Source organism: Strix aluco, chromosome 11, assembly GCF_031877795.1.
Source record: "Strix aluco isolate bStrAlu1 chromosome 11, bStrAlu1.hap1, whole genome shotgun sequence".
NCBI classification, from domain to species: domain Eukaryota; kingdom Metazoa; phylum Chordata; class Aves; order Strigiformes; family Strigidae; genus Strix; species Strix aluco.
In genome coordinates, this window is record NC_133941.1 from 2,666,079 (window position 1) to 2,678,214 (window position 12,136).

At 40.9% G+C, this 12,136-nt stretch overlaps 1 long non-coding RNA gene across 1 annotated transcript in view; it reads right to left on the reverse strand.

The window, feature by feature from the left end:
- Positions 1 to 3,695: 3,695 nt before the first annotated feature.
- Positions 3,696 to 12,136, reverse strand: part of LOC141928048 (uncharacterized) — a 28,873-nt gene continuing 20,432 nt past the window's right edge. Inside the window, exon 4 of the long non-coding RNA XR_012624656.1 lies at positions 3,696 to 6,558. This is a non-coding gene — a long non-coding RNA (uncharacterized LOC141928048). The remainder of the gene's footprint in view (positions 6,559 to 12,136) is intronic.

Sequence of the window (12,136 nt, forward strand, 5' to 3'; positions counted from 1 at the left end):
TCTGAGGGAACTTTTTTAGTCTAAAAACTTCAACTAGTATTAGGTAGGATATAGTAAAGGACGTTTTCAGCTTGCTTTAGCATTTGTGTAAATGTGTTTGTCTTCCTACAGCATTCTGGTTTCCTTAGCATTTGGAAATAATCTTGTTTCCAGAGTTACCACGGTATGTTACGAAGGAGTTCTTCAGGTGCTCTTTTGAAACTTTTGCTCTTTTTCTTTCATTCTTTGTAAACAAAATCAAACTTTATTATAAGCTAGATGTCTGTGCTTTGCTGCTCTTAAAATGAGATGTTGTAAAGGTTTTAAAAAGGGAAAAAGGGAACAGAATCTCCCAATGATAAATAGTGCCTAGTGGAAAAAGTTGGGGGGGTGGGGGGGAAGAGGAAATAGCTGTGAAAACACTTTTTGAACAAATAGCTGTGCTTTAACTTTGTATTGCAAGGTTGCCTGGATACACTGGAAGAACAGGAATCCTTCTATATATATTAGCTAGTTTAGTGTTTACTGCTGGAACTTGGAATGTAACTCCAGGCACTATTTACAAATGTTTGGGATGAAGTAGTTCCAGAAAACCAAACAAAGAGGGGAGGGAGGGAAATCATCCCCAAACTTGTTGTTTCTGTTTTCCCAATCATGTTGCTATGTATAATCTAAAATAATAGGTAGGTAGTAGCTTATATAAGCTGAGGTGGCAGAAAGGGGAAACTTATAGGGGCTGTTGTAAAGCTAGACTAGATGTGCATGGAAGGGTCCATGGCAGATAAACCTGCACGCAGAGCAGAGGTGGGCGAGTGCAGCATCCAATGAAGTAAAGCAGGAAGGGATTTGTAAAGGAAGATTCCCAGTCTGGGTTTGTGATGGGTTCATGGAAGTACATACCACCCTGGACTGGGAGTTGGAAACTTCCTGCCTGCTCCTGCTTGGCTATTCCCTCTGCCCCAAGCACCAGTGTAGCACCACACAGTGATGGGACACAAGTGATGTCTCCGTCACGTATCACCCGCTCTCCCTTTGTGCTCCTTGTGAGGATGGGCTGTCTGTGCCACGAAGTGTCCTGTCGTTGTAAGCTTTTAGATGTGTGCATGTGATGTGTGTTTCTATTGTCCTTTGTGCTTATGGCTGTGAAAGCTGCTGGAAGAGTTATGTTTTGGATCAGCAAGTGGGAGGCTTGTGACAGTCCTTAGTTCCTGGGAGGTTTATCTTGGTTTCTGATTCCAGAGAGTGAGAGTGCTCTGCAGCTTTGAAAAAGGATATCCCAATCGATCAAGAATGCAGATTATGAAATGTTTTGAAGGCAGGAGGGAATAGTCCTTCCTCAGTTTAGATCTAGGGTGCTGTTATCTTTTTTTTTTTATGGATGCTTTGAATCTTTAGTTATGTTGTGCTCTGTGATTGTATCTAACTGTGGAGGGGTAGGGAGGTATTTCTGAGATGAGATACTCTTTGATCTTGGCATCACTTTTCTTGGACTTGGAACTGTTCCACTTGATGTCTCATTTTGTTGAGTGATCTTCCTTGGTCTGAAAAGGAACATGTTCTTCCATTTAGCTCTTAAATTCATACTTGAATTGAGACTTCCCCAGCATTGATACGCTTAAAAAAAAAAAAAGGAATAATTCAGGATCATGTGGGAGCGTCACAGCTGGCCTGTGCTCTATCACAGACGTGTGATTTCACAATGGACAGAACAGTGCAGCAGATTAATTCCTCGTGCTCTGAAGCCGCAGATCCCTACCACCTCAGCCAGAATGAGTCACCATGAGCTTTTTTCCTGTAGTGGTTGATGACATGCAGTGAGGGATTCTAATGCTGCCCAGTATGGGACAATGATGCATCTTCACTGACTACTTTATTGCAGTTTTTTGCTAATCTCTGAAATGCTATTTCAGGAGCCCCCAGACAGCCAGACTTTAAACTTCCTTTGCAAGACAAACTCAGTCAACACATTTGATGATCATATTTTATCTTTGACATTCATTCCTACTATGCCGGGCCATATCTCATACCTTTCTGCCTTGAAGAGTTAGCAAATGGTGTCAAATGCATTCAGGGCAGAGACAGTCCACTTTACCTGTCACCACTTGGCAGTGTCATACATTTTAGGTCTGAACATTATCTTCATAATGAGGCCTACTTGATGCCAGCAGAAATTCAGAGTGAATTTGTGCATGGGCCACAAGTTTTCATTGGATTTTGGTCCTCTTGCACTTGCTGAAGAGGAGTTTGCTATTTGTATGGTTATAAGGACTGCTCGTGGCTTAAGGGGTTTTTCACTGCCAGCCTGTTGGAATTAAACCCTTTAAAGGTCTGTCATGGACTCTCGGACTGATCCCTAGATCAGGCAGTCTCCACTGCTGCCTCCAATTTTATGCCTGTTTTGTGTGTAAAATGAAAGACTTCATTTTTCAGACTGTCAAATGTTTTTCATCAATCCTTAGGCTAGAAAAATTGGTAGTCGGTGAAAGCCAAATATTTGAGATGTTTACCTCTGATAGGGAAGCACATGCTGTAAAAAGTGACTCTTATCAATGCTGTCTTTGTGAAAGCAGAAAGATGTTCTTGGATTTTGTAAGTATGTCTCGCCTACAGAGCTTCAGCATATCTGTGCCTGCCTACACTGCAGGCTGCAGCCTCGCATAGAGATGCTCAGGATGTCTATTCACAGTGGCATGGAGTTTGCCGTGACATCATTTACGCTGCATAGCCTTCTGTGAGAGACCTGCAGCCAAGGATCCTGGAGGGCTATCATATCTTACAGACCAGTCGATTCTCTGGATTTCTGCTGGTGTACGCAAGATCAGTCAGAGGTGTAAAGTAGTAACCTCTTGGGCGGACAGAGTTCTGTTGGCACACCTACAGGGCAGGTGAAATTATCCTGACAGTGTATTTTTAATTGTAGGCCTTATAATGCTGCAGGGCATGGAAATGCAGGGAGACGATGGGATGGTTTTAGGAGATTGATACGAAGTGCAGTTTTTGGTATCGTCAGATGGACATTAGCAACTCTCCACTCCTGCGGCGTAGTGATATCCTTCTGCCAGGGACATGTTTTATATCTGGTATTTTAACCAATATTGCTCTGGGAATGAAGTGCTTCTTTTTATTTTCATTTGGATGGATATTTCTATCATGTCCTGTCTCAGCACTAGGAAAAACAATCAAATCAAATGCATCATAGAAAGCATTGCAGGGTGTTTATTCGTAGGGGCATTGGAACACTATAGTTGATTTTACTCCACAGTAACTCACTGTTTGGACGAAGGAATTTAAAAGGCTTACAAGCACGTTAAGGAAATAATCAAGAAAAAGGTGAGCTGGTAGGAGATAGAGCAAATAGGCCCTTGTTTAATGCTTGGGGAGTCACTTTAGTTATGTTCTGCTCTTCAAATTAATTGTTTGTTCTGATCTGAACAGCTATTTACCCTTCACTGTATCAACTGAAATGTTTGCTTCATATCACCTTGCAAGCAAGTTCACCTAAAGAAAACTTCAGCATTAGCCAAGTCGGAAGGAAAGAAAAAGAGGGAGAAGAAACTGAGAATAAAAAAAGAATGTGTTTGGGGTAACTCAGGAAAGCATTCTGTATGTTAGCCAGTGGATCTTAAACAATATTAACTTCTTAGCAACAATGATTCTGTTTTGTTTAACTAACAAAGGATATTGTAAGCAGATATGTGTATCTAGGACAGATAAGGTTTGCATTGGACGGTTCTTTTATTGGCCTGGCATTTTATAATTCACTCAAATTTAGCTATGGGACAAGAATTATGCATATTTGTTTCTGAGGCAGAGGTTAGACATAAGGCTCCCAGTAACTTTCCAGTTCCTTGCTAAATTTAAATCTTAATAGAATGGGGCCCAGCCTGTCATCTTTATGTTTTCATGCCACTCCCAATGGAGTGGGGAACCAAAGGGTAGAATTTAACCTGTCTCTTCCTCTCAATAGAAGAGTAGCACTTTTGTGTTTGCATCTCTTTTCCATCCAAGATATCAAAGCACGTGAATATTCTCTTTATGTCAGTGGAAAACCAAGGCATGGAGCAATTCAGTCGCTATTCAGCCTATGATGTCAAAGCAGCAAGCTGGTTCGTGGCACCTCACATAATGAATTGTAGGAACACATCCTTGGTGAAGTCCTGCATTTAAGTTATGTAACACCCTATAAAGAAGAATAAACTGAGGGAAAAGATGTTGAATGATTGCTAACCTGCAGTTATGCAGTGGCAAGGCTGGGAACAGACCCTGGGAATTCTGGATCCTATCCCCATATCAAATCACTAGTTGTGCCTCCCTTGCTTTGAGCAATTGTTTACCTTACTAAGGTAACTTCTTCTAAAGTATTTGAATTGTCAGCTGAAAGTCAAGAATAGATCAATTTTCTGGTTTTATCTCAGCTGGCTGAGGACTCCCTTAGTTCTGCTGCACTGGACCATCCCCACTGTTACAGCTGCCCCACTTCACTCCTAGCCAAAAGAGACTGGATTTTGCAGGGTGGGAGGCTAAACAACTTCTTTTGCCACTTTCCCTCAGTCTCATAGTTTGGGCAGGAAAATAGGATAAATCTGGCCAGGTTGTTGTTGCCAATGCAAGCCTTTTCTATCAAAAAGGAAGAAAAAATCCATTTCTCTGTGCTCACTAGCTTAAATAAGGAGTGGAATTAATTCCTCAGTAATCAGGGAAATTAAATCAGGCTGAGGAGACAGAACATAAGGGTGTAAAATTAGTTATTGAAGTGCTGTATTAAATTCCTGGATTAGACACACAAGGAGGATGTGCCTTTCATGGGAAAATGCCTTTCAGCCAGTCAGGCTTGGTGGTGAGAATTCTCTAAATGGAGAATATCTTTGGTGTCTGTGTGAATGTGAATCACAGAATCACAGAATTGTCTAGGTTGGAAAAGACCTTGAAGATCATCCAGTCCAACTATTAACCTATGCCACACACCCAAATTTTTTTGAGTCACACCTGGACCAACCCCAAAATTTCCAAAGCTGAGCTGAAATGGCTAGCCTTTTCCTTAGCTTTTCATCCCAATCCTTTAAAACTGCACTCCTCCCATGATCCCAGCACAGATCTCCATGAAATTCTAGGTCCCAGCTTGTCTGAGAGGGTTGGGCCATGCTTGGAACTTCAACATGATATTGGCCATGTTTGCTGACACCGAAGCCAGATGGACTGGAGAGCATTAAAAGATGTATTTGACTGAACTACTTCAGTTCGTGAATCACTAACAAAGCACACAGGCAGGCTCTGGACAGTCTCGCTGTTTGCTTGCAGACGTATAAATGGTTTATATTAACCTATCTCACAAGGGTTTTGTGAGGATTAGTTAATATTTGCAAGGCATTCATGGACATGCAGCATATTAAGTACTGTGAGCCAGTTCCTTCCTATTTAACTTGCATGACCTGATAAAGGATGCTGGTTTTCCTCTCTAATCTACATCTCATAACACAGCAACCTTCTCCTGTTTGCCTTCTCCTATCTTCAGCTGTTGGACAGGAACAGCAAAATCTGAACTCTATTCTTCACGGAGATTTCTTCTTCTAGAAGAGGGGGGAAGGGGAAGCCTGTGCAGAAGAAAGTATGTGGTGCTGCTTAGGCCTTGAAATGAGCTGAAAGTTGCCCTACAAAAGAAAAGAAAGGTGAATTTCTGAGCATAAATGTAAGCTCGGAGTGGCTTCCCTAGCTTTTGCTTAGTGTTAATTTAGTGACTTCTGCTTCAGAGTTGAAGGGCTCATTTGAAAGCTTGTTTGGTTTTTTTTTCCAGATATATCAGTTGATCTGTTATTATCATTCCACACAAATCTGTTGGATTTCTACTATCTTGTGAAATACTTGCGTTGATAATCTCTTTGATGCCGGGTCATTGAAGATACCTGGCAGGGAAAATGGTTTTCAATTGACCTTTTTATTTCCTCCTACATTGTAGCGTGCCGTGTCGAAGGGTGAATTTGCTCCCCAGTTTTAACTGCAGTCAACTTCTCCCCTGCCATATAAAGATTTTTACTGGTCCATGCAATTCTTTGCATATAAAGTAAAATGATTCTTCTAATTAAATTTCATAAGCCAGGGTCTGATTTCTTTTTCCCTTCTCTGAGGTGGAGTGAATGCCTTTTTCCTGGAACAGCTGTAGTCAGGCCAGTCTCATAAAGCTTCTGTCTTCCACTGGCATGAATTTAGTTCTGCGTTGCTCTCTCTGTGCTAATGCTTTTTGAAGCTTCCCAAAATCATTAACCCTGTGAAAAACCTATTGGCGATGACCCAGGGCAAGTTAGGCACCACTGAATGCGAAGGATAGTATTCTGGCCTGGTGAAAGGTTGTTTATTTTTGCCTTCAGAAATTCTGGGAAGGCTGGAATGGGGAGGGACAACAGTTCTTTGCTTCTGAACCTCAGATGGGGGAGGGATTTTTTTGGTGCAGAGGAGCAATGGCAGATGGTGCAAACATTTGAGGCATGCAGATGCAGCAAAATCATTGCCAGTGGCAATGATGCTGACTTCATCTGGATCGGGGTTTCAGTCTGGTATCTCCAGCCACTCAATACTGTTGAATTTCTGAAAAAAATAAAGAAAATATTGTTATGACTGGTCATGGCAATCATGGCCATTCTGGGGTCATATGAGTATTGTTGAGGTCAAAGCATCACCCATGGAAATGATCATGAAGAATCCATTTAGTAACATCTTTAGTTCTCTAGCAAAATTCACTTCCCCTCCAATATATCAGTTGTAATTAGAGGAGGCATCTACCCCTCTTTCACCATCTCCCTATTTCACTAAATGCTAGGGTAAGAGGAGAACCTTGTTAACAAAGGAAAGAGGGAGCTTTTAAAGTGAATTTAGTTATTTTACGCAAAGTTAGGTTTTCTAACCCTAATATGAGGTATAGAGGGGTCTTTGTGAAAAAGAGCAGCGTGAGCAAGCAACCGAGGTCATTTTACAGTTTGTCAGCTGGAATGAGTATTGCTCACTGTAATAGCAAAAGACAGGATTGGACAATCCAGAAGGCCCTTCCGGCCCTGTATTCCTTAAACATGTATTGAGTAACAAATATAAAGGGCAAGGGAACTCTGCTGGGTGGAGGCAGGATGTATTACAGTTTGTAACTCAGCGTATGAGTTACGATAGGTATGCCAGACCTTGGCTGGTGTAAACTGGCACAGGCTTTGGTGAAGCTGCAGTGGTCTAGTTCAGGTGATGATTTGCCCCTTGGTGCTTAAAAAGTTAGCAATTATATGCACAAAAAGACATGGTAATGTTTCTGGGTTTTTTTAATTACTCTTTAGCCCATTCCTGACTTATTAGCCATTAGTTTTACTTCCCTGGGGAATATATTTCAGACTGACGGATTTCTAGATGTCACCATTCTCTGGATGGTAACCCTGGACCCTCCTTTTTTTTTTTAATAAAGCTTGACTCCAGGTTGGGGTTTTTTTTCCAGCTGAGCCCCAGGAGCTTTTGCAGATTTCTTCTTCCATGGTAGCTTTCTTAGCAAGCTCTTGCCAGCCTTTCTACTCCTCCCCCATCCATCTGGCTGTGCCACTCACATTTAGTCCTTTATCTCTCCTTATAAATCACTTTTTGTTTTCCTCTCACCCTTTTGCTTTTTTGGCTGTATTTCTGGCCTATAGCACCCTGGGATTAAATTGAATATAGATATGTGTCCTGCTTCTGATCAAGGAAACTTCCAGTTTCTTTAGCCATGTGTTGTTTTCATTAATGCCATATTATACGCCAAGATTTGATCTGATTTACTTTCTACAGACCATTTAACATTACCATTTTGCAGTGATTCTGCTATGAAAGTATCTTTCACGTTATTTCCCTTTTCCCCAAAGGTTTCTGTCTGTATTCTCTCAGATCGCACAGGTTTTTCCATTCCATCCCTAGGTTTATGAACTCCTTTTGGATTATGTTTTCTCTGCCTGCACTGTTGTTTGCAGCACCTCCTGATTTAGATTCAATATCTGAATTTAATTAGTATGCTCTCTACTCTCATTCAGATCATTAAATGGGTCCACCAGGAGCAAAGTGAAAGGATGAGCCTGGAGCAATGTATGCTTATGCAGAGGATCAGACAAATGAATGGCAATAAGCATTAACAGAGAAATTGTTAATATCAATACACTTCTTTTCTGGCTGGTGTGTTGATGGGATCTAATGCCAGGTGAAGTGATACATGAATGTTTAGTCTCAGGTGACATCTTTTGCAGGTAAATTTGGATTAAGCTGCAATAAATTAATGGCCCTGCCTGTTAAAGCTGTCAGCAAAGAGTGTGAGGAGCAAGGCCAAGATGTAACACAAGAATGGATTAGCATCCCACAATCTCCCTGGGATAACGCAAACTCTTAATTTAGCTGCATTCCTGGGATAGAAGCAGGACATCTGAATGATGGAATGCAGTTTCTCATCAAAGCATAAGCTTTGATTAGAGATAACCCAGAGGTTCTGGAGCAACATAAATGAACGCACCAAAAACTCCCTGAATGAGAAAGACAGAAGAGGTGGCACCTAAAAGATTCTTAGTTGGGATTTGTCATATATTTTGGTTTTTTGGGCCCTAGCCAGACTACTGCCAGTGCTAAGAGATCATTGTTTTGATCCAATTCTATGACAATCAATAGATTGCAAGGGCATATTTTATATGTTCAACAAATCAGCAGGTGCCATTTGGAGATGGATTACTCTATGCCTTCTATCCACATGTGCTTGGCACATGTTGCATTATTTATGTTCTTTCCAGATAGATCAATAGATCTATTGATCTACTGAACAGACATTTTTTTTCTCCCCATCATAATAATCAGAGAGCTGACTGATAACTGTATTACTTTGTTTTGCTGTGTTATGCTTTTAACTTTCTTAACTTCACCCAGGTGTTAAAACAGTAGCTAATCCAAGCTCATCTGGTTTTCATCTGGAAGTTTGGGTATATATCTTGTGAATGAAGACACATACCCTGACAGTTAACACTTACTGTAGTCGTTGAGGGGCACATGAGGTTATCTTAAAAGTGCAGCATGAAGACCCATATGTCATTAGAATATAAAAATCCAAGGCACAGGGAAATATTGATAGTGTGCACATTGTGGCCTTGTCTTTTTGATATAGATAAGAGCAGTGAGTGAGAACATGAGGTCATGTGAAAAAAAAACCCTGATGCCCCAATTTTTGTAGCCAACAGGTTCCTTTACAGCAGCACCTACTATACCAAAGTCAGTGCTGTTTTGGGAACTCCAGAACTCCAGTTTTGTTTACACCTGCTTTGGCCAAATGCAAATGGTGAGGCAGCAATCCCATGTCCTGGGTTAGCAAAGGGAAAAAAAAATGACTTGCTGTCTTGTGTGGGGAAGAGGAATAGTGGCCCTTTGAAAGACCTAGTGGCTTCTGAGTAGCTGGTTGGAGGCATTATTCAAGGTAATATCAGAGGTCTACAGCGCTGAGACAAGGAAAAATATTAAATCAGGCTGTTTTGTATGGTTGTCCAGTGGGAATGACTGAGAACTGTTTTCTCTGCTGCTTTGTAGAAGGCTGTAGTTAAGAAAGCCACTGTGGCTTGTTGGAGGTTCAAGTGAGGGAAGCAAAGGATTTTTTTTATTCTGTGGTTGTGTCAAGGGAAAGATTTGGCAGCAGACAGGCATACTAGAAAACTGTAAAGTGATGGAGACAAAGCTATACTGGCAACATGGAGTGTGTTGAAGGAAACTTTCCTTTAGGCTCGCTGAAAAAATACAGAATAAGTTTGACAGTTATGTCTTTATTTGTTTCTTCTCTAAAATGGATTGCTTTTTCCTCCAGAGATTCTGCAAAAGATGTAGGCATGAGTAGCAGACGCTTCAATTGCAAATTTAGAGGGCAAGCTGTACACCTTATTCTAGAATCAGCACCACAAAGTACCCATTTGCAGAGAAATTGCAAGGTTTCAGCACACTTTGTTTCCTAGCTTTCCATTGGAGGAAACTTCCCAGGCTAGGAATTCAGTTTACAGCACAACTGAGGAGTGGAGTAAGAGCTGAGGGGGAAAGCATGATGTGTGTAGACAAGATGAAACAAGTCAGAGGTTCTCCACCTGCCTGTTTTTAACTTACATACTTGAGCAAAACCAAACCACCACCAACATCTAGAGACTTGTATCCCACAACACTTTTTTTTTTGTCCTCCCTAGAGTTTGGAGAGGCTGCACCTGACCTTTGTATGCACTGGCTCTAGATGTGCCAAGCAAGCAGTTCAGTAACAAGCTAAGTGGAAATAATTATTTTAATTAGTGTAATTGGATTATACCAAAGTGTGTTTGGGGGCTGCTGTTCTGCTTCAGCTAAGCTGTTCAAACTGTCCTGACTGTAGATCACTCCTAAACCAACATATTACATAGGTGTTTAGGCAGGAAAAAGGGCCTGGCCAGAAAAATTCTTGATTTGCTTCAGATTTGATATTTAATAACACAAGGAACATAGTATGGTTTGCAGTAGATTTTTAGTAGGGCACCAGATTGGTTTTGTAAGCTGTCATCATGTGCACCTTGCTTTCTCAGAAAGTCATAAGGTTATAGGTATTTTTTTAACCTTTTGTTTCTTGCTTGTCATCAATAGCTGAAATCCCATCACCATCAACAGTGGACAGAAAAAGCAAAGCTTCCTGTTACGTGGGACCTTACCTTTTAACAGGCACAGGTCATCAATCAGCTATCCAAAGCACTGAAGGCCCTCTGTCAGCATCAATTACAGATAAATAGTGGATTAAGACACACCTGAAAACTTGGGTACCTTTGATGAAATAGTTGCATCCTAAGGTGTTTGACTTTATCCAATTGCATCTGCTTTCAATTAGCAGAGGAAATAACTAACAAATCATCAGTGTTATTTCCCTCCACAGCATTTTTTTTGAAGCAGCCTTCCATAACCTTACGTACTTGACAGCATATTTTATCACTAACACTTGGTATGTCTGTTTCTCCTCCTGAGAGGAACTGTGATTCTCACTAAGGAAACCCACTGAATGTAATTAATTCATTTACTGTAGCATGGTCCATTACACTTCAACAGATCAGTGTTTGCTACTTGTAGTTGGTGGCTGAGATCAACTACTGTAAGCTGTAAGCAAACTCAAATTTCAGAATTTCAGCGTTGGTTTCATTCCTTGGCTTCTGCCTGTGTGTTGTTCAAGTTGAGATTGAATTTGACTTTCACAGTCCTTTCATTCCTGTAGATCCTCTAAATGAGATTATAATGGATGACGTAACTAATACCTCCTGCCCTTGGTGAGATTGTAGCAGGTCACTTGAAAACTACCTGAAAGTCGGATTATGATGGCCAGAGTAAATGTTTGGTGAAGATAAATAACTGGATGATAAAACTAAATGCCCATTGGTTATCCAAGGAAACTGAACAGGGAAAACAGGCCGGAAGAAATTGTAAGAATGTTTTATTCACATGGACATATGGTATTATATTAAACATGCTAAGTTTGGGGTATGCTAGAGCTTCTCTTTTTATTACATCCTTAACAGTCAAGTGAACATGGTTTTAGAAGAGTGGAATGTTTTAAGCAAACATTGCTGACCTAGATTTTAAAAATGGGTGAGCTTGAGGACACTGTCTTCATTTTATGCCTCATTAACTTAGCCTGTTCTTCAGAGTTTCCATGGAAACTACTTCTTCTTCAGTGACAGATAGAAACTTTTGATGGTTTGAGTAAGAAGAAGGTAGCAGGAGGTACTAGGGCAGAGAATGTGTTACAGAGCCCTAATGGAAGAAGGCAATGAATGAACTTTGAACATAAACAAAGGAGTGACACTGGAAGACCATAGATGTCAGTGCATTGACAGCTAGGATGATTCAAAGTTACTAAGGGATGTGAAAGTACAAATGTAACAGAGCATGACCTTGTTCTGGTAGTTAATGAAGTTAAGCTGGGCTCAGGATGGAATAACAGAGATCAGTCTGACTTTCTCATTATGGATGAATAAGCAGGGCTCCAACCCAAAATTTCAAATGCGATGGTGCCGAGGGAGCATTCAAAGAGCACCAAGCCTGACGCAGCTTTGTGCGTAAGTCACTTATGGTAAGAACACACTTTTGCTGTATGGCCTTATTGCACCCGATGCATTTCTAGGCTACTGTATATACTCTACTG